This window comes from Chiroxiphia lanceolata, chromosome 4 (genome assembly GCF_009829145.1).
Source record: "Chiroxiphia lanceolata isolate bChiLan1 chromosome 4, bChiLan1.pri, whole genome shotgun sequence".
Taxonomy (NCBI): domain Eukaryota; kingdom Metazoa; phylum Chordata; class Aves; order Passeriformes; family Pipridae; genus Chiroxiphia; species Chiroxiphia lanceolata.
This window is the reverse complement of record NC_045640.1, coordinates 38,904,191-38,925,264: the sequence shown is the minus strand read 5'-3', so window position 1 is coordinate 38,925,264 and position 21,074 is coordinate 38,904,191. Positions and strand designations below refer to the sequence as shown.

Genomic DNA, 21,074 nt, shown 5'->3' with positions numbered 1-21,074 from the left:
GTTACTGTTTAGCCATTAATACTTCCAAATGGCTTTTTGCCTTCTCTGGAAACATACATTTCAGTATCCATCAAAGGAATTAAAAATAGCACAACTTTAGAGAATTAAACCTAACTGACTCTAGCAGAGAGTCCTGAGGGAATGGTTCTTCCCAGGTTTGCAAAATACTGTTGGAAACCTCGGGGAAAATAACTAATCACTGAGGGTTTTCTCTAGCTTTATATATCCTTTTATACTCTCCCCAAGAAATAAACATGTTTTATACACTTTCTAAAGGGAAGAAGGAAGGGGTTGACTTATTTATATTTGCTTTTTTAAATTTCAGAGCTGAAATCCTTCGAGCATTTAAAACAAAAATGAAAATTCTAAAAACTGTAAATCGGAGTTCTGAAATTGCTCTAAAAACTGTAAATCAGAGTTCTGAAATTGCTACCATTCCATACTGGTGTCTGTGTGATAGTCAGTGACATCACTGTCATAGGTCCTGAAAGGCTTTAAGCATTTAAAACAAATGCAGATAAAAAAAAAAAAAAAACAACCCAATTTTCTTCTCTATTTGATGAGACTAGTGTAATATTGTATACCAAGCTGTAACTCATCTATACAATAGTTATCACTTATACACTGATTTGTATTTTTTTCCCCAATGGTTTTATGTGACTTATATACAGGAATCATGTTTCTGTGAATGATGTTCTGAGTCACCACCTTCCTGACTACTTTCAAAGTTTTATTTGAGCTGTGTTTATCACCTTTCAAGTATTCTTATGGAATATTCATTCTTTTGTTTGGTTCCTTCTTTTTAGACACAAATAGTAACATGGTGAGAAAAAGTATGAAAAAAACCTCAGAAGAGTATGCATATTTGAGTGAAAAGTTCTTGTATGTTAGAAGTTTGTGTTTAGTCTGAGTTCATGTACCACTTTCCTAATATGCAAGATACTACACACTGCAGTTTTATCACGACAAAACTATGTCTTTAGGTAGAACTGAAATGTCAGTTGATGATTAGTCTGCTGTTACATCTTTTGACTGGACAGAAATGGAATGCATGTGTAAATCTTCCTGTTAAGAAGTCAATACAGATTACATCAGATTACCCCAGTTAACTTGGGGTTTTGCTATTCCTCATTGGGCAATTTCAAGTCACATTAAAGACTTTTACTAAGCTGAATTTCAAATACCTATGAAATTATAGGCTTTTCCATAGAAGCATCAACAAGATCTTATTTTTCACTAGTTTATGATGATCCAACCAATGCCAGTTTATTGCAGAAAAGGTACATCATAAACAAGCTTAGACAAGTTAAACAAACTTCTCAAAATCCAGGACATAGCATTCACTTTCCATGTGTGCACAATCATTTGTACAAGCTTCAATGAAATCCATTATGTCATCTCTCTTCAATGAGGCTAGAGAAAGTAGGAACATTGGTATCACTGAACTGTCAAAAAGCAGACCTAGTTGCAAGTGTTGAGTTTGAAGTACAGAAGGGAATGCACATGATCACCATCTTTGCCTAACTGAGACACACTCAAGATATGGGCCAAATAAGTCTCTGGTATCACGGGTTAAGGGAATCTTTCACAGTATATTCACCGTTCAGCTTTTCCCAGGTGTTAAGATCCAATTATTAAAATTATTAGAGAGATGTCTTTGCCTGAATTAAGGTGCAAACAAGACCATATGCTGAAGTCAATAGTATGGATTTTATTTAACAGTAAATATGAGATAGAGATAGAAAGAAATAGGAAAAAGTAGCGAGGAGGGGAAGAAAGAGAGTGACAGAGAGACAGATTAAGAATAGTCACCACCATGTGGATTCTGACAGAATTCCATTGGGCCTCCTCTTGTGGTCTTCTCAGTGGTGAGGGTCCCACAAAACATAGAGTTCAATGGATTAATTACATTCAAGCCAGGTGGGAACGCCAAGGTACCTCCCCTGTTGAGGGCAGCGAGGGGGGGGGAGTTTTACATTGTCTCTTGTAATAGACTCTGGATCTGTTGCAACACTTTTGGATCACACACAGTCCTCTGGTGGAAGGCTTCAGGAATGAGTCTGAGGGATGCTTCGGAGGTCTTTGGTGGTTTATGACTCCTTCTCAGTTGCCTCTCACATGAATCTGAGTCTCTCTGTAAATATGCAATGCTGTTTTAGTAAAAAGTAAGAAAATGGTTCAATACTGTTTTGTATGTTGTCTCTAAAAGAAACTGAAAATCCAATTTGAAAGTGAATTCTTTAAAACATAAACCAACATTGATACCAGTTTTCCCTAGTTTCTTTCACCTGCTTTCTGTTCTTACAAACTGTTCTCCATTTCAGATAATATTTCTCATTTTTTCTGTAGTTACTATGTGCCTCCTGAGGTTGGATGTGTATTCAGCTATTCCCATCTACTTCATAAAGCCTACAATTAAGGCTGTATCTCATTTCTAAAACTCATCTATTGGCAGGAAGAATTTTGAGCCTCTACTAATCAGTAAATGTAGCAAAAGAATTGGTACATTACTTATACAGAGAAAAGAATGTCAGCCAGATATGACAACTTGGACCAATTTTGTTTCACATGGGATCTTTTATATAAAATGCCATTCTTTGATTGCTTCCACTTATTTCTGCTCTCATATGACCTCTTTTCTGTCCTTCTCAGTCTTTCCTTTCTGCTGCTGCTTCTCACACCCTTTCAGCTTTGTACTTTAGCTTTTTTGCTGGATTTCTTTTGAAATATTTGGTGTTCAGAATTGTTTGGATTAACAGTTGATACACTGTCTCTTGCTGTATGAATATTTGCCATGGACATAGATTAATTAATATTTTCACAATTAATAGATCATGATACAATTACAGTGCTGGGACTTACATAAGAGAACTGTTTAGCTAGTGACTGACTGTTTAGCTAATAACTGACTGTTACTCAATTGACAGGTCCTGGAAGCTTTAGTTCCAATTTTTTATGTTATCTGTATTGTCAATAATGAAGACAAAACTTAAAATTAAACTAACAAACAATATCATGTAGTTATAGTTAAGTCTAAAAACTGTAAAGCAAACCAGCAGGTAGTGGCTTGCTGTTTCTTTACACTACGTAGGCATCTGGAAAGTAATCTGGCTGCGAAAATCTATGGAATTTGGATTTGAATTTAGATTTTGAATTTTGAAAATCTTTGGATTTAATTCTTGCTGGAGCAGCTAAGGAGTCTGGAAGATGAGCCATAATTTTTATCCTGAAAAAGGTATGATCATGAAAACTAGAAATAAATGAGACATAAAACCAGAAAAGTTGATGTAAATTTTAAACAGCTAAATGAAGATAATACTAATAAAGGTCAACAGGAAGAGATAATTATTCTTGTTGCTGAGTTCACCATTTAATACATTCATGTAAGGAAGATAGGGTGAAAATACATATACTCTTTTTTAAAATCATGACCACAGATTTACACCCCATCTATCTAGTAACAGAAATAACATCATTCTTTTTGTGTGTGTATAGGTGTAGAACTATGACCTTGCTTAGACCTGTGAAATAGAAAACTGAATCTCTCATAGCTTTAGCTTCAAAGGTTTGATATCTGAAAAGAAGCTCTCTATAAATCCATGTTGAGTGTTACAGAGGCAGCGGAACTACTTTGCTGAAATGAAGAAGATAAACAGTGAGTCCTGAGCATGACACAGAAATAGCAGTATGAAGACATTATGAAAGTAACTTGAGTGAAAGAAGAGGGAAAAGAATCCATTAGAGCTAAAATTAAAGAAATAGGAAAGAAAACAAACATAAACTACAGCATATCTTCAAAAAACGTGCACAGGTGAAAAATATGCTACTTAAAAGAAACCAGCAGTGGTTTTTGGTGCACTCTATGTACTTAACATTTTTAAATCACGTAAAAGAGACCAACTATAAACATATGCTGCAAAAGTTTCAGAAGTATGGCACTGCATATATAAATATAATTTCTTTTAGATTTCAGAATCTTTAATAATTCTGACAGTGTCAAGCTCGTGCTGAGACCTTCCAAATTCTGCCCTGGTTCTGGTTTCATAAGTAAAGCTCAGAACGTAGAATGTAGTTAAGTGGGCATTAGATTATGTGGTTTGCAGATGAGGGTGATCTTAAGCATTTAGTTCTACCATCACAACCTAACAGTGAAAAAGGACTAAGAATAAAAATATAATGATTGGACAAAGCTGTAGCATCAGAATGAGTAGAACTTGACATTGCTAATTTATAGGGTAACAGCAGCAAAATGTGTTTCAATGCTTAAAGAAATTTTTATGGGGAAACTGGGAATTTCACTGCCTGTAATACATGCTGGTGTTTGAGAAACCGAGACATTAGAAAAACAGACACATTGAGACTCTGTGTAAGACCGGAGAAGAAAAACATCTCTGAAATCACTTTTGCTTTGACACAATGCTTATCTACGGTGGATTTTTTTTTTTTTTTGGTAGGGGTATGACACAAAACTGTCACTTTGAAATTGATAAGCCAAGTCATTCCTAAAATAGAGAAAAAACCCAATATGTTGAATTTCAAGTCAGATAGAAGACTGGTAAGAAAAGGGTGGATAAATTATCAAAAAGCCAAACCATAATTTCAGAGGGAGGATTTTAATGTGCAGATTTGTTTCCCCACCTTATTTTAGAAAAGGTCGGTGCTCCTGAACAGAAGTATAACATGCCTTGTAAGGCAGCTGAGACCCTCGTAACACTTCCATAACACAAGTCATTGTGCATCTCTTGACAGCAGTAAGCAAGAGTGATAGACAGCACTGTGCATTTCACAGGTTAAATGGCATTAATAAATTCAGTCAGTAGGTAGATTACAAATATTTCGAATTACACAGCAGAGTTCTGTAAATTGTTGTCTTTTTTACATGGAAAAGAGTGATGCCAGTTTCAGCAAGCACCCTAAACCCCTTAATTCTATATAAAGCTCATATTTTTTGCCCTGGTACCTTGGTTTGTTCTGGGAGTATGACCTTGAAACCACAGAAACTCATGGATTGTTTGGAAGTTACGGATCAAATTGATCATCAGTTAACAGGTACATTTCTTATATGAGATGCAAGACCTTTCAAAACCATAATAAAATCAAAAACCCCATAAGCTAGAGCTCTTTGATACCAGAAATAGCATCTCTCTGGGTGTGATTAATTGAATTTCTTTAGTGTTATTCCTTTCCTACATTCCTGCCCACTGTAAGATGTAGACAGTGAGGATTCACAACAGCACTTTCCTCTATGTAGACCTCAGTGAGGTCTTCTGCTCTGCAGTTCAGGAAAGGGCCAGACTCCTCCAGGCTTGTAGAAACTGAGGCAAACTCCTGACTAAGTTAGTATGACTTGTAACCCTTGCATTCTCAAGCAGATGAAAGAATGAGCTAATTCATGGAGTTTAGTAGAAATTTAGGTTTTGAGAGAGTGCATTACATACGGCTGTGCTGTCTCATCAAAGCTAGTTCCTGCTCTCTGTGCTGCATAAACCCATTTCTGCTCTAACTTCACTCGGTTCTACAGTCATCTTTGTCCTCCTTTCTACCTGCTACGGAGAAGTGTGATGTGTTAATTACCTAATTAACTCATATTCTTCATAATTAACCTGGCCTTCTCTTTATCCTGACTATCCACACCAGAAAGAAGAATGTCAGGTGGATCAATTTACAGCAATCTAAGCTGTTTACAAGCATATCAGCAGTTTAAAACAAATTGTATGTTAAAAAGGTCTCAACAGGAAAAAAAAGATGTTATCAGCAGCCAGTGAGGTAGTAAAAAATGGCATTTTCATTAGAATAGCATCTCTGTTGTACTCTCAAATGCCCTACTTGTGAAAAACTGAGAAGTTATTTGCTGGAAAAATTGGAAAACATTCCAACTGAGCAGAAAAAGGTAAGACGGAAAGATTAGTCTGAAACAATCACCTGCTGGAAGGGTGCAGGTTCAGGAAGAACATTTCCTGACAGCAAGCCTTGGGTGAGGCATTAGTCATTCTCTCCTGCTAGGAGCTTGTTGCTTTGTGTAGGTGAATCTCCTGGGGAAAATCCTGCTAAAGGGTGATTAGAAGCAAGTAGTTTTCAAGGTTAGACTACTGCTTTATTTTATTTGATTTAGGTGGATATCATTACAGAGGGATTTAATTTTTAATTTGCAAGGTTGTGAGTGTAATAAAATATTTTTAAACTAAGACTAAATCAAAAAAGAGAGTTACGTATTGCTACAAAATGCTACTAGAGCCTTGCTTTTAAGTGATTAATTTCCTGAGTGGAACCCAAAACCTGACAGGAACTTTTCAGTGTAGAAATGCATATTATATCTATTCCCTCTCCAGACCACAAGGCAACCTACCCATCAGAGGCTCAAAGTTTTAATTTTTTCTGCTTTGGAAGTCTGATGTGGAGCATTTTGTTTAGTTTTCCTCTTAAAAGAAACATTAAAGACAGGGAAGAGGGGAGGGATGAACCAAACAACCCAGTAATAGCATTTCTGTGATGTCAATTTTACCTGATTACCATGAGAAGTCTTATCTGTAGTGTTTTACATATCTTACCCAGGTACAGCTTCATGAAAATAGATAAACAATCTTGTCACCTAGGGCTTCCCTTTAAAAGTAAGATTTTTTCTTTCTTTTTATTTCATAGGTGTACATGTTCTTTTTTACGTGCTCTGAGTTGCCACATGAAAGTTCTTGTTAATATTTTTCCATTCAATGTTTAGAAGAATTAAGAGACCACTAGTATGACTTCATGCATATCTTTATTCTGAAGGTGTTCTATGAACGCTTTCAAGTGGTAAGAATCATGGTGGGGAGGGGGAAAGAAAGAAAAAAAAGCCAGCTGTTTATATTAGGTTTGGGTAGGAATTGTATGGTCTGTCTGCTCAGCTCTGTCAGGACTGAGGTGCTTTTGGAATCACACTGAGGAAAAACTTTCCGCACTTGAGAACCCATTAGGACAAAGAAGTGGAGGCAACGATGTGTTGTTGCAGTGTTCTGAGTGTGCTGAGGTAGATGAGCAGGGACTTCTAGAACTATAAATTCTAACATCAGTGTCTTCTGTCTAAGCCATGCTTCAGATGCTGAAATTTTATTTTAAATCAGGATACTAAAACTTACGTAGGAGTGGTATAAGCTCAAAACAGTAATAGTTCTATATTGCTTGGGTGCAGTGAAGAATAGACTTTTTTTTCCCCCTCCATTTTCTCCCCACCTTTTTCACAAACTTGCAGCCTATTTCTTGAGAAAAAGTGTGAGTTGGGTTTAAAAAGGCTTTCAGAAAGCCTTTTCAGGTTGTTTCTAGAATTTGGCCAGTGTTCAAATGCAATGTATTAATTAACTCATCCTCAAATTAGGTGATTGTTCAGGTCTTTTCATTTATAATAAAAAGTATTTTGCCTTTAGAAATTTTAGGAGCACCCTCTTGAGCGCAGTGCACACGGGTGATCCATGGCATAAAGGATGCAGTCCATATGTTGGTGTATGACTCACAGGGAAGAATGTTCACAGTGCAAGGGAACGCTGTCAGCTTATCCTGCTTTTCTAATTTGAGTTCATTTGCTGTAGTTGCTCTTCTGGAAACATGATCAACTTTAAATTAGTGCTTGAGTCACCTTTAACAGATTTGTATACTTAGCTGAAAGCAAGCAAAACCCCATGACATTTTTCACTTTGCTCTGTTGCAGTAATCTGTCTTGGCTGGAGCATAAGACTGAGCCTGTAGATGTTAAGTGTGGTTTTATCTGTATGTGTACAGAGGTAGTTAGGATGGGAACACAGTCTGTCAGAAATCAGTTTGCATTTGTCAGAAATCAGTTTGCATTATTCCAAACTTTACTAGTTTCGGAACAAATACAAAGTGCCTTTTTGAGACGTGTCATCAGGAACAGATGTTAATGAGTCCAGACAATCAGTATGCTGCAGGACCTGCCGACCATGTCGTGCTCATTCCCCATAACTATAGGGAATGGGCTTGTCCAAGCATGCACAGATAATGTTGTCTGTGTGGTCTTTGAAAGTGCATCTGTATGATTCTGAAGGTCCTTACCAGCTCTGGGCACTGTGGAGGTGAGAATTGTTGTCTTAGGAAATGCTGAGGGTGTGCAGAAGCTTTTGATATCGACTCCTTTGTTTGTTAGGAAGGATCTGTACCTTTGAATCCTAACTAAGGGCTGACTGCCTCCAGACAGGAAGAAATTGGCTTCCAAGTGTTCGTCTAGGGATTCTCCCTCCCTTACAGGTCTTCTTGTGTGTTCTTCAATCCACTTTAAAACAGCATTAGGAATTTTCATTCATACCAGCACAAACACATGTTCATTGAAGACAGTGGAGGCCCTGCATCTGTGCTACCTGCTGCCTTTACAGTCATCATCCAAAGTAACCACACAGCACTTGAGGATGAGGTTCTCTGTAAGTCCTAGTTATTTTTTTGTCGAGCTCATTACTGTTCCCAAACAAAGGGAAGATATGATGAGCAAGGATGGTTGTCTATGCCGAAGTTAAAAAATTCTGACCAATAATGAGTGAAATAAACTGCATGTTATATCCCGAGCAACAGCCAACTAAATCACCCCTGATTATTCCTGACATCAGCCTCTGGGATACCCTGTTTCCTCCTGAACTTTGTGCTCTGTGAAGAATTTATAAAATAAAAAAATTGCCAACTGCTATTCAAATGATAAGTGGTGCATGCTAATTACATTTTATATGGTGATTAATTAAAAATAACCATGCAAATGTCTAATTTAAGAGTCACTCAACTCACTAAGTCTTCAGACACTGCCTAGCTGCCCTAGGCATTTGGTGGTTAGGCATTTATTCAAGCTTTCAAAATATTCTCAAAAAGTCCAAGATAACGAAGGTTCTTGAAAAAGTTCCAGCTAGCTTGGAATATATAAACAGAGGTTTCAGAACAGTAAAATAGCACTGCATACATTTGCATTTTTGAGCCAAAGTACTCTGTGTATACATAAAAATAGACCAGGAAAGGAATAATAGAGATCCTAAATAATCTGAATATTTAGCTGCGGTGCATAGCAGACTAGTTCATAGATTATTTCAGGACCTGAAGAAAATTAAATATAATCTTACTTAAATCTAACTTCTTTACATAGCAGGTCTTTGATTCACACATAGACTATTTGGCTATTTGCCTTATTCACAAATACATGTAGGTGTATCAGGACAGCTACGTCATAACTGTGACTTGGTTCAAATATAGTGAACTTTAATCAGTGGAATATGCAATTTACAGAACAGATTACAATGGCCTAGCATATAAGAGAATAAAATATACAATGTGATGAACATTTTCAGAAAGTAATGAATAAAAATCTGCAGAAGAATAATTTACCATCTTTGCTAATTGAAAAATAATGTTAATGCCTTTTTTTTTTTATTTCTGGTAGAATTTTTACTGAATTTGATAAATAGATAACAAAAACAAATAAACAAAAAGAATTTGTCCAAGAAAACTCCTGCTCTTGATTGCATGTTTCTGCTTATGCGGAAAATGGTACTGCAATGAATATTGATACAATTCTACCTAGACAAAATACTTGCTGTTTCTGTATGATGCAAGAGAATTTATGTTGTTCCACACTATCAGACTCTCAAAACTAACCTTTTAAAATTCATCCACAGAGATGAATGAGTTTTAGTTTATTACAAATGATCTTAAAAGCATAATCTGCACTGGGTCAGCTTCACTACAGTAAAGGAATAATCGATACAGCCATCTTGAAGAAAAGAATGATGGTGCAAAGGCATTAGCCATGCCATTCTGGATCGGTTGGGAAATGTTTCACCTCTGAAACTTTTTCAGTAAACTCTATATATACAGCAAGTTTAACTGCAGGAATATTCTGGTATTTAACCAGAGAAAATTTAGATCTATAAATGCAGAATACATTTATTTTTCCATGCATTAGGGATGTTTCACTTGCTCTCTAAATACTAAAAAAAATATTCTTCATGTTTCGAAAATACATATAAAATATAAAGCACATATACAATACATTTCAAAAATAGCAGATACTTTTTTCTGGGACCGTTTACAGAAGGTTAAAAATGGAGTCATAAGCTTCTGTGACTGCAGACATTCCTACCTGAAAACACTTCACAAGCAGAAAAGAAAAATTAATTAGTTGCAGTAATAATTACGAAGTATTTCTCCAGATTTTATAAATAACAGCATTTTTTGCCACATAAAGTGAAACACAATAGCTGAGATTATATAATGACACTTTCTGCTATTCTCTAAAATGAGTCTCACACACAGAATAAATATTTTACTTTTGAATGTTTAAATAGAGTTTACTGTTTAAACACTTCACATAGCAGCTACACAGAATCATGAATAATAAAGATGGAAAAGACATAATGGGATTTTTTTTTTTACTTCTATTTTGTTCATACAAACAGGTTACCTGTTTCGTAAAAAAAAAATAATTTTTTTTTTCTTTTTTACTTCCGAATGACTCTACTATTTCAAGTGATGCAATTCAGGCTACTTCCTACTGGCAACATCCATTGTAGGTGCATTGACACTGGATGCATGTGTCTACCAAATTCCCTCTTTGTGTGTCCAGAAATTATGCTTGGTGTCAGTTATTCTGATAGTGTCCACAAATTAAAACAGGTTTTTTACTTTATTGATGACCTGCCAGTGGAGGTGTCTAGTGTAGTTTGAGACTTTACTACAAGATACATCAAATGCTGTACTAATTACAGGGAGGTATTTAATAAGCTCTGTCATCTCACAGTGTTCTCTAGCTCCATACGAAGTTACTTCATTGAGCTAAGGTTCTGGGTTTTTATAAGGAGTACATTTAATCTGTAAATTCTTTAACTTTGGATGAGATTTATAACATGTGTATAGCTTTCTCCAGATTTGCAAATACGGCTCGGAACCAGTTTTTGGACTCTTAATGATCAAAACCTCTGTTTTTTGAAGTGGTTATTTGTTTCCAATAGAAATTAGCTATATAAAAATACCCTGAATCTCACCCATAGCCCAATAATTAAAAGTGATATCTTGTTTCTCCAGAATGTTTGAATTAGAAATTAATTTAGAAAACTTTTTAAAACTTCCATAGAATAATAAAATACCTGATGGAAAATACAATACACCCCTTCAGCAAAATATTCTATTGCTCTCCCATGTTTTGATCAAATTCCCCCACTCTGAAAGTGTCCCAGATTAGTTACATCATAATGTTAGTCAGAATCAGTTATGATCTCAGATGAAAATCAGTGACCATCGGTTGAATATCTGCAGTATGTAAACCAGAATATTTCTATAATTTCTCTTTCCCTTTCTCATGTATTTTTGGACAGTCATGGGAAGTTTTATTGCTACAGTATCATAAGTATGCTTAATTGCACTTGCTATCTGGCAGGTTGACTGTCAGCATGGAAATAATTTCCCGGGAAACTTGAAAAGTCAATCGAACCCTTGCTGAGAACCAACACAGTAAGGAATAGAGTTGCTGTTTTCAGCATAGCACTATGGATTTGACACTAATAAGGCCTGTTTCACATTGCTCAGCAATACAAGAGATATGGCTAGGACCACTAAGCAGTCAGTGACTCAAAAGCATCAATGTATCGTTTTCCAACTGCGCTCTTTTTGTTGAGACGGTGACAAAAGACAAGACTCAGACTCCTCTGAGCCTCCTACCTACATGGTTCAGAAGTCCACAGCTTCCCTCTGTCGTTCTGCTAGAGCCTGCTAGCTCCTGTTTCCACCCCATCCTGGCAGGCCCTACAGGTATGGTTCCACCTCGGGCTCTGTGTGGGCAAACATAGGCAGCCAATCTGCGAAAGAAAGATTGCACTGGGCAGATGTGAACTCCACTTGTCTCGGACACTGTCGCCTGTGTGTACACAACAGTTACATTTAGCCTGTAGAACAGTGTGATTCAACCAAGCTGATAATTCTGATGAGCCCTATATAATGCTGTTTCAATTGCCTGTGACTGATCTTTTTTCTTCCTTTTCTTTTTTTCTTGGTAAATTTTAAAATTTGAGTGAAATGAGAAGCTGTCTAATAGGGTGTCTCATTGACCTTGTTCTCCCTTTTCTTTCAGAGTATACAAATGTTACATAACCAATAACATATAAAGAATACAAACAAAACAGGTGTTTATATTTCAGAACAGTAATGACAGCTCTAACTCTTTGTAGTTCTTTTTTCCCATACTTTATCCTCTGAATCAGTTTGAAAGAATTTTTATGGAAAAACTGAATATAAAAAATTCTGCAGAGAAAAATGTCTAAACATTTTGTAAGCTCATTTGCCCTTTTCACAGACCCTGTTACCATAACAACTTGAACTGTTGCTATAGTAATATTCTTTTATTATGAAACACAATATTTTTTGTAGGCAAGATATTTTCATAAGCATCTTGACCTTCAAAATTAAAATCATGTAAAATATTTTCTGGAAAGTGTTTCATAGGACAATATATGCAAGGGATAATTTGGGGAAAAAAAAGGAAGAGGTGTTTGATTTTTCTTTAGAAAAAAATCAAAAAGATTCTCCTAAGAATTAAACAAAATTTTACATACTTATATTGTAAAGCTCTTAACTATACCCCACAATTCTTCTCTCTCTTAATTTTTTGCCTTATGAAAAGAAGAAAAAATAAAGATATTTTTAAAAGCTTATTTTTGTTTCTCACATGTTTCTCTTCTCACATATAAGGTGGTAGTTACTTAAAACCTGGTAATTCATTTTTATATATGTAAGAACATAAGGATCAAAAAACCCCAATAAAAACAAGTGTTTACGAAATGTCTTCAATTTAAAAAAAACCTATGGTAAAATAGTAATATATCAATATGATAGATTTAAATATTAGAATATATATTATTTCATATCATATTTAATTTATAAATAATAGCAATTTTCCTTTTCTTATGCACCTGTTATAGGTTATGAGAGAAATATCTAAATTTTCTAAATCCAAACAATGTGTAGTATTGTTTTTCTATCAGCTTCTGTTTATTTCTTCCATTGTATTTTCCTAGTTTTTATCCCTTTGTGAAATTTTGTCTTGCTTTTGCTGCATAATGAGAAGCTGCTCCCAGCTCTTACTCTAGGTCTCCAAGGATAGAAGACTGTATTCTAAAGAGAGACTAAGCAAATAAATCAAAGCAGTTAAAAGTTAGGTTCTCTAGAGTAAGTTGGTTTTTTTAGAAAACAAACAAACAAACAAAAATTTAAAAAAACCCACCTGAAACAATACAACTAAAGTTTTCAGAGGGATGCTATTTTTAAGCAAGGTATTTTGAAGAATTTAGATATAAACTCTATCAGAATTCTAATGTTTGTTAAAAAGAAAATTGGATTAGGAGGTTTCTTATGCAAATTAGGTATTTTAATTTCATTGGGTCTGATTGTATTTCTGATATCTATTGTTAGACTCATCTTTTCCCCACAGGTGTATCCTGCTTGAGGGCCACTTATTTTGAAGATGGTGAAAGGTGAGAAATGTGAACTGCTCATGTTCCCCCATTTTGTAAGTGACCCTTTAATGTGTAGGCTCTGTGCAAGAGGGTATCGCCATTGATCTGATAAAAAGTGATTGCTACCAATTCTTTCTGTTAGTCTCATCATTTAAAACATAAAAGACAAAATTTAAGACCATTGAGTAGAGGCCTTTGGGTTATTTACTGGAAGAATTTGTTTTGTGGCTCTTAAACAAACTGAACATAAGTGCTGAGCAGTGTAATATTTTTTTTTCAGAACTAGGACATATGCAAGAAATTTTAAGATCAAAAACTTCTTTAGAAGATAGTGAAATTAAACTGTGTTATAAGATGGAATCTGAGAAAATTTTGATGATTGCAATTTTGTACTTGGACTGTTGGAAAACTCCAGCCAAGTCCTAATTCCAATGTCTTCCTTCCTAGTGTTAGTGATTACAACTCCAGAAACGTTATGTGTTAGTACATTTTGTCTGTGACATCATGTAGAGACTGTAAGATATCTTTGTTCTGATGTAAATAGTGTTCAACAAGTACAGTATCTCAATATTGAAGTTTTCTGAACATCTCTTTTAGATAATGGTGTTTCAGTGGTGCCAAACTTATATCCTCCATAATGAAGCTGCTAAGCTGGTTAACTTATGTCTTGTTCATATGCAACTTTTTTTGTTGGATTTTGTGTAGAAGAACTACAGTCATTCATCAGACACTCTTTATCTGAGCAATTTTCCACTTCTGTAATTACGAATGTATTGAGCTATGCATATGTTACAATGCTAAGAATGCTGGAGGGCATCTTTGAATTCATTTTAATACCATAATTGCAAAATCTACAGGAGTGTTCAGATTCTATAAAGAAGGCCTACATGCACACGTTATGAAGGACTTCCAAATTATATTGTTATTTTCTGTTCACATATTTGGCACTTTTTAATTATTTCTTCATACTGTACAGCCTTTTTAAAATTTTTCACACTTTCAGCAATTGTGCTGATAAAACACCAAAAGGACTTCCACTATTGTCTTTCACTATTTTTCATTTTTATCTTACCATCATTATCTCATTACTCATTACTGTCTTGTCTGACACTATGTAATAGGTCTTTAGGATGGAGTGTTAGCTCTCAAGTAGGCATGAGACCATTTTCATAGTATTTATCTCTATCAGAGTATGTCTACTGTATAGACACTGACAATATGTATGCATAACACATTATTAGTTCTATATTATACATAAATTCATAGTGGGCATAACACCCAATGTCTACATAATGTTCTGTTTCTATATAAACATCACAGACAAACTGCTGGAGTGGCCTGTTCAGCCTGGAGGAGACTGAGGGGAGACCTCATTGAACTCTACAATTTCCTCTTGAGGAGAAGAAGAAGAGAGGCAGGCACTGATCTCTTCTCTGTGGTAACCAGCAACAGAACCCAAGGGAATGACCTGAAGTTGTGTCAGGGCAGGTTTAGGCTGGATATCAGAAAAAGGTTCTTCACCCAGAGGGTGCTTGGGCACTGGAACAGGCTCCCCAGGGAAGTGGTCACAGCACCAAACCTGACAGAGATCAAGAAGTGTTTGGATGATACTCTCAGGCTCATGGTGTGACTCTTGGGGATGGTCCTGTGCAGGGCTAAGGGCTGGACTCGATGATCCCTGTGGGTCCTTCCAACTCAGCATATTCTGTGATTCTGTGAAATTTGTGGTCACAACATAGACACGGTTAACTGATAGATCTTTGTTTAAATAATATGAAAATTTATCTTTTTCATGGTGAGAGCAAAAGTTCAACAGAGGTTACTCTACTAGGTTTTCTCATAAGTTGTTGTAAGAAAACTATTAAGTGTTTGGTTTTACTTTTTACATTAGGATTATACTACATTCAACAAGGCTTTAAGTAATGTTTTTCTGTTAGATCTTTTTCTGTCATGAAAGATCTAACACGACCAGGATCTAACATGAAAGATCTAACATGACCAGGATCATATTCAGTGTCAGTTACCCATATCTGGAAACATTTAATTGTTGTTATTGGAAATAATGAGGGTGTTCTTACAACAATAAAAATTAATTTGTGTGATAAATTATGGGAAAAATCAAGTCAGCTCTATAAGATCAAACTCTGATACTAACATGGGGTCTGTATGTTTTACTTCCAAATATGTCTTGTGCACAACTTCTTGGAATACAAAATTGTGCTTACAATGCTGTAGGGGAAAATTTGGGTGCAGGAGCGAAAAAGCACTCCTACTTGCAGGAGCCAGGCATAGATACAACTAACCCAAGCTTGCCACTGTATATTTCTTCTCTCCCTGTAGCAATATTGTGATCAATGTCATGCAGAAAATCTGAAACAGTGGAAGGGTTCCAGTACTGTGTTTGCAAAAGGTGGTAAGATCCGTAAGTCAGCCTGTGCTCAGGTTGGAGCAATGTGGCTGCACTGTATAAAACTAGATGTCATTCAGCTACTAATACAGATGCCTGGAGCAGGGCTTAAGGCAAATGCTATGCTGTAACCTGCTCTTTAACATACATAAATCATAAAATTTAATGTTAGAGAGGCCAGGAAAACAGGGGACTGAGGGCTTAATAAGTGGAGATAGTAGATTGACTTATTTTGTGTACTGTTGTCTACTTATCCCCTTAAAAAAGTTCGCACACAAGGAATCTTGTGAGTTCCCCTTTTCTCTTCCCATATCTTTTTTTTGCACTAGAGATATTGTAGTAATGCTGTTTGCAAGTCTATGCTGTCCTTTGCATCTGAAATACTAAAAATGCTAATTAATGAGCTTTCTTTGCAGTCCCACCTTCCTCTTAATTTTTAAGCATTCTGTAACCCTGCCAGAAGAGTCACACAGTACTTGTCAAATAGGTGCATTAAGAATTAACTCGTATTTTCAGGGTCAGTTGGGAGAACTCTTTTTTTTTCTTCTTTATATTATGTACTTTCTAAACATAGTCAAGCAATTTTTGGGGTCTTGTTTTTCTCTCTTTTCATGCCCATTCACAGGCTTGAATGCAAAACCTACTTATTAGTAAGACTGTACAATTAGCTCCTCACTACATTCTTTTAAGCGTGAAGGGAAATACATGCAATCATGTTGAGCTCTATAGTTAATCATATGATTTTTCTATAAATAAAACCAAATGGTTACTCCTACAATGAGTTCCAAATTTCAAGTTCCAAAAATGGTGTTTTATCTTTCAGTGCTAGTGGAACTAGAGACTCAGAACACTAAATTTAGTACCATAAAATTCCACTGAGACTTCTGAATTTAAAACTACAGTTCATTACTGTTTGAACCTTGGTATCAGGATCAGTAGTGTGAAGGCAGTAGCTGATTCTACACTCCTCAGAAAGACCTACCACTCATACAGGTGGTCCCTGGAAGAGAAGAAAATGTCCCATCACATTAGAAAATATTACAATTGTGAGGGTCTTGGGGCTCTGGTGACTAAACCACATATGTATCCTGGTGTCATCTACAAAAAACTTAATTTTCTTTCTAGTAGCTAGTATGGTACCATGTTTTAGATTTATTTTTACATTGTTGCATTGAAATGACAATGATGACACTACATAATTCACTAGTCAAGGTACTATGAGATTCATCTTTTCATAGAATGGTTTGGATTTAGCCCCCACCATGAGCAGGGACACCTTCCACTAGAGTAGGTTGCTCAAAGCTCCATCTAACCTGGCCTTAAACACTTCCAGGGATGGAGCATCCACAACTTCTCTGGGCAAGTGATTCCAGAGCCTCACTACCCTCACAGTAAAGAATTTCTTCCTAATATCTAATCTAAATCTACTCTCAGTTTAAAGCCATTCCCACTCCCCCCCCCGTCCTATCCCTACATGCCCTTGTAAAAAGTCCCTTTTCAGCTCCCTTCTCCAGGTTGAACAACCCAAATTCTCTCAGCCTGCCTTCACAGAAGAGGTGCTCCTGCCCTCCTTTTCTCCTGTTCTTAAAAATATCATCCTTGAATACTAGACTAAATTACACTCTAATTCTACTTTTGTGTATTCCCCAATCAATTCAAAAAAATTTAGCTAACTCGCTTAAGTTACACCTTTTTACACCAATATTAGTTAGTGCACAATGTGGTCAAGTTTATCACTTTTGACAATGAAGCAGTGTATCTACGTTATGTGGTATTCTATTCACTTACTAAACATTTTTTGTTTATACGATGTCTATCCAGGCTTAGGCACCTTAAAACAAAATAACACTTTAAGAATCCCCTTGCTGAATTTAAGAAATTCAGTTTCCCATGTAATAGTGCCCATTGGTGGCTAACTAAAGATTATCTAAAGCTAAAATGATGGAGGAGAACTGCTAAATCCTTAATGGCTATATAGAAAACCTTCAGCCATTCAAAGTAAGCCTTCAAGAGGCTAATCTCAAACAGCATGAGCTTGCCATTTATTTCTGAGGGCAGAGGATATTTGGAAAAGGTGAATAGTCTTAAAATAGTTGTTAAGAATCAGAGATAAATTAGATTTTTAGGGATGCTCTAGAGGTGAGATCACTGTGGGAAGGGAATCGGATGAAAGTTACCTTTGTAGTATTGACATACAAGGAGGAATTCACAAAACAAAAATATTCTTGAATAATTTTGAAGACATTTGAATAATACTAAATTGGAAAGAGAAGCATAACAGAAAGAATTTGATGCAAATAAACTCCCCATTTCTCATGACTCTCACATCCTTGATTCCTAATGATTCCTAGCACAATAAAATATAATGAGTAAGTAATGACAGCTCAATTTCATGCTCTTCAGCAATAGTAGCTGGGTCGTGCTCACAAATGAGAAAGCTTGAAGCCCAAATCATTCCAAAATTCCCCTGCAACAGTGATTGTGCATTTGTATTACTCTTCATGTTTTCTGTTGAGAGCCAACAAACCATTCAGTGCCTTCTGAAGCACAAGTGTGTTATTTTTAAAAGATTAATGGTTCTGCAGAGCAGTAACATATATAATTAGGAAGCCTGTATTCCTACTTTTAAACTGATTCAGTACCCTAGACTTGAAAGAAATGTAGAATTTGACATTCTAATTGAGTTCTGTCATAATATGAACCAAAAGCAATTTAGTTATATAGCCCACAAGAAAGTAGAATGAAAGCAAGACCAAAATTAGCTTGATCTAGTTAGAACCTTTTTATCAGATAAGACAGGGGTGAAATTATGAAGAACAGTGATATAATTGTTGAATCTGGAAAAATTAGGAACAGTATCACAAATGGAAGGCTATGGCTAATGGCAGTGTTTATGGTAGATACTTGAAAGGTAATGGAGCCTGCAGTGGTTAGCATGGCAATAAGCTAAAGCTAAGCCATTATAGTCAAAATAGTATGTAACTGTAACCAGCAGGTAACCATAAATTCTAAGATTACTGCACAGGATGTTTAGAGCTGTCTGAATAGCTGTTTCTTGATTAACCAAAAAAAATACAAACCACAAACACACCAGACCATCAAGGGCAATCACAACTGTTCTTTATGTTTGCATTTTCTTGGATTAGTGTGGGAGATGGGTTTTATTTCCCCATCAATGTTTTAATTTTTCCCCACTAACGCTATGTTTATATCTAAATTGGCCCTGACTGTGTCTGAAACCAGGAACTGAAAAGGAATGCAAATATGGTGTGTTGCAGTATGCAGAAGTTTAGCACATGTCATCCAAGAGATGTTGTTGAAATATTGATTGTAACAACTTGTCATAAAACTTACGTTAATCTTTTTTCTTTTACTAGTTATTAATCTCTGAGAGTATTTTAATGATTAAAAAGTAATTCTAACATTGTGAAAAATATTTAGTTCATGTAATGTATTTCAGATTAGCATATGTACGTAGACGAAAAGAGGGGGGAAAGCATCCTGTGGAAAACCAGGATGCAGCAAATAAAACACAGATATCATGGGAGATCGACTACTCTAGAAAATTGTAGGGACTAGAAATTTGGGGTTGTAGAGAAAATGCTTAGCTTGTTCCAGAAATTCCAAGGGAAACTAGCATCTTTCTAAGTCATAATTCTTTAATTATGTATCTTGAGTAAACTGCCAAGAAATGCAAAATAGTATGCTATGAACTAATGTAAAGATATTGGAAAGATATTAAAAAGAAAATTCCTTTTGAAAAAGGTTTTCCTACTTTTTATGGGTTGAATTATAATCTTGAAAACATAGGTGGTTCCTCTACCCTCTACTCAGCACTGGTAAGGCATGTCTAGAGTGCTGTGTCTAGGTCTGGCCTCCTCACTCGAAGGAAGACATGGACATACTGAAGCCAGTCCAGCAAAGAACATGAAGAGGATTAAAGGCTTGGAGTATGTTTCATATGAGGAAAATCTGAGGGAGCTGGGACTGTTCAGCCCAGAGAAAAGAAATCTTAGGTTTATCTATATGTAAAAATACCTGATGGCAGGAAGGGGAGGGAAGTGAAAACAAAAGATGGTATTTACTGTTGCTAGTTTTTATGAGAATCTCCTAATACATGTTGCACAAAAAAATTAGGAATCTTGATAGCTGTAGGCAGCTCCAGTTAAATAATTAAATAATTAAAAATACTATCAAAGTTATCATATATGATTAGATTAGGAATAAAATACTGCTAACATTAGTTTAATAAAAGTGAAAAGCCAGAGTTCTGGAAATTCTTCTGTGTAAGAAAATGTGCCATGATTAAAAAAAAATTACATGACCTCTTCTGCTCCTGAAAAACAGATTGGAGTGGACATAGTCTTCATAAATTGCTTGTTGATCTTCAGCATCTCTATAGCAAACACTCTGGTAAAGCATAGGAAGAGGAAAGGAGAAAAGCTGATAAATATCAATGATGTTTGGCAAACCTTCACGAAAGGTTTATAAAAATTGTCCAGAGCAATGGAAAATTTCATTGGACGTCAGACAATAAACAGAATTAGTCAGAAGTTCAGAATGAACATTGACTATAGTCTGTGTCCTACAAGGCTTTTGTTTCTTTCTTTCATTTTTTTTTAAACCAACCATGCTTATATTAGTAATTTACACACTAATTACTCACAAGTCTTCCATTCCTCTTAACCCAGAAACTACAAAGGTTCAACTGCATTCTATTACCGAGCGTGAAGCTTGTACTACTGCTTGATATGGGATCTTACTTTGAGTTCTCAGCAAGGCATAATATTCAAACAGTAACACTCACACTATTTTTCAGTATAAAACAGCTCCCACATTTTGCTGTTTTCTCAAGACTGTAGGTTTGGATAGCAATTCTTGATTCGTGAACAGGTTTCCAGCCGAAATATGCTATCCTAAGGAGGAATGTCATGTGAATGCTTTCATATTTTCAGCTGTTTGAGTAGTGTGGTGCTTCTAGATCATTAGTCTTCACTGACAGAAAGGTACAGGTTACCTACGTCAGTTTAAAAGTTTAGAAAAACAAATCACGGAAAGGCAGGCTGATTCACATAGCGTTTCTTCAGCTTGCTTAATAAGTGAAGCTCTTCTAAATAGTATGATAATCCCTCTGTGCCTTCAGTGAAACAAAAAGTAAGGAAACTTTGGAATTCCACAGAAACACCTGTAGAATGAGCTAATAA

At 35.7% G+C, this 21,074-nt stretch overlaps 2 long non-coding RNA genes across 3 annotated transcripts in view; both read left to right on the top strand.

Moving 5' to 3' along the window:
- LOC116785537 overlaps window positions 1–21,074 on the top strand; it is a 94,435-nt gene that overhangs the window by 43,634 nt on the left and 29,727 nt on the right. The gene's annotated exons all lie outside the window — the stretch shown is intronic.
- LOC116785538 lies at window positions 11,648–14,869 on the top strand. Its single transcript, XR_004356582.1, has 3 exons — window positions 11,648–11,763; window positions 13,439–13,481; window positions 14,784–14,869. It is a non-coding gene; the product is annotated as an uncharacterized LOC116785538 (long non-coding RNA).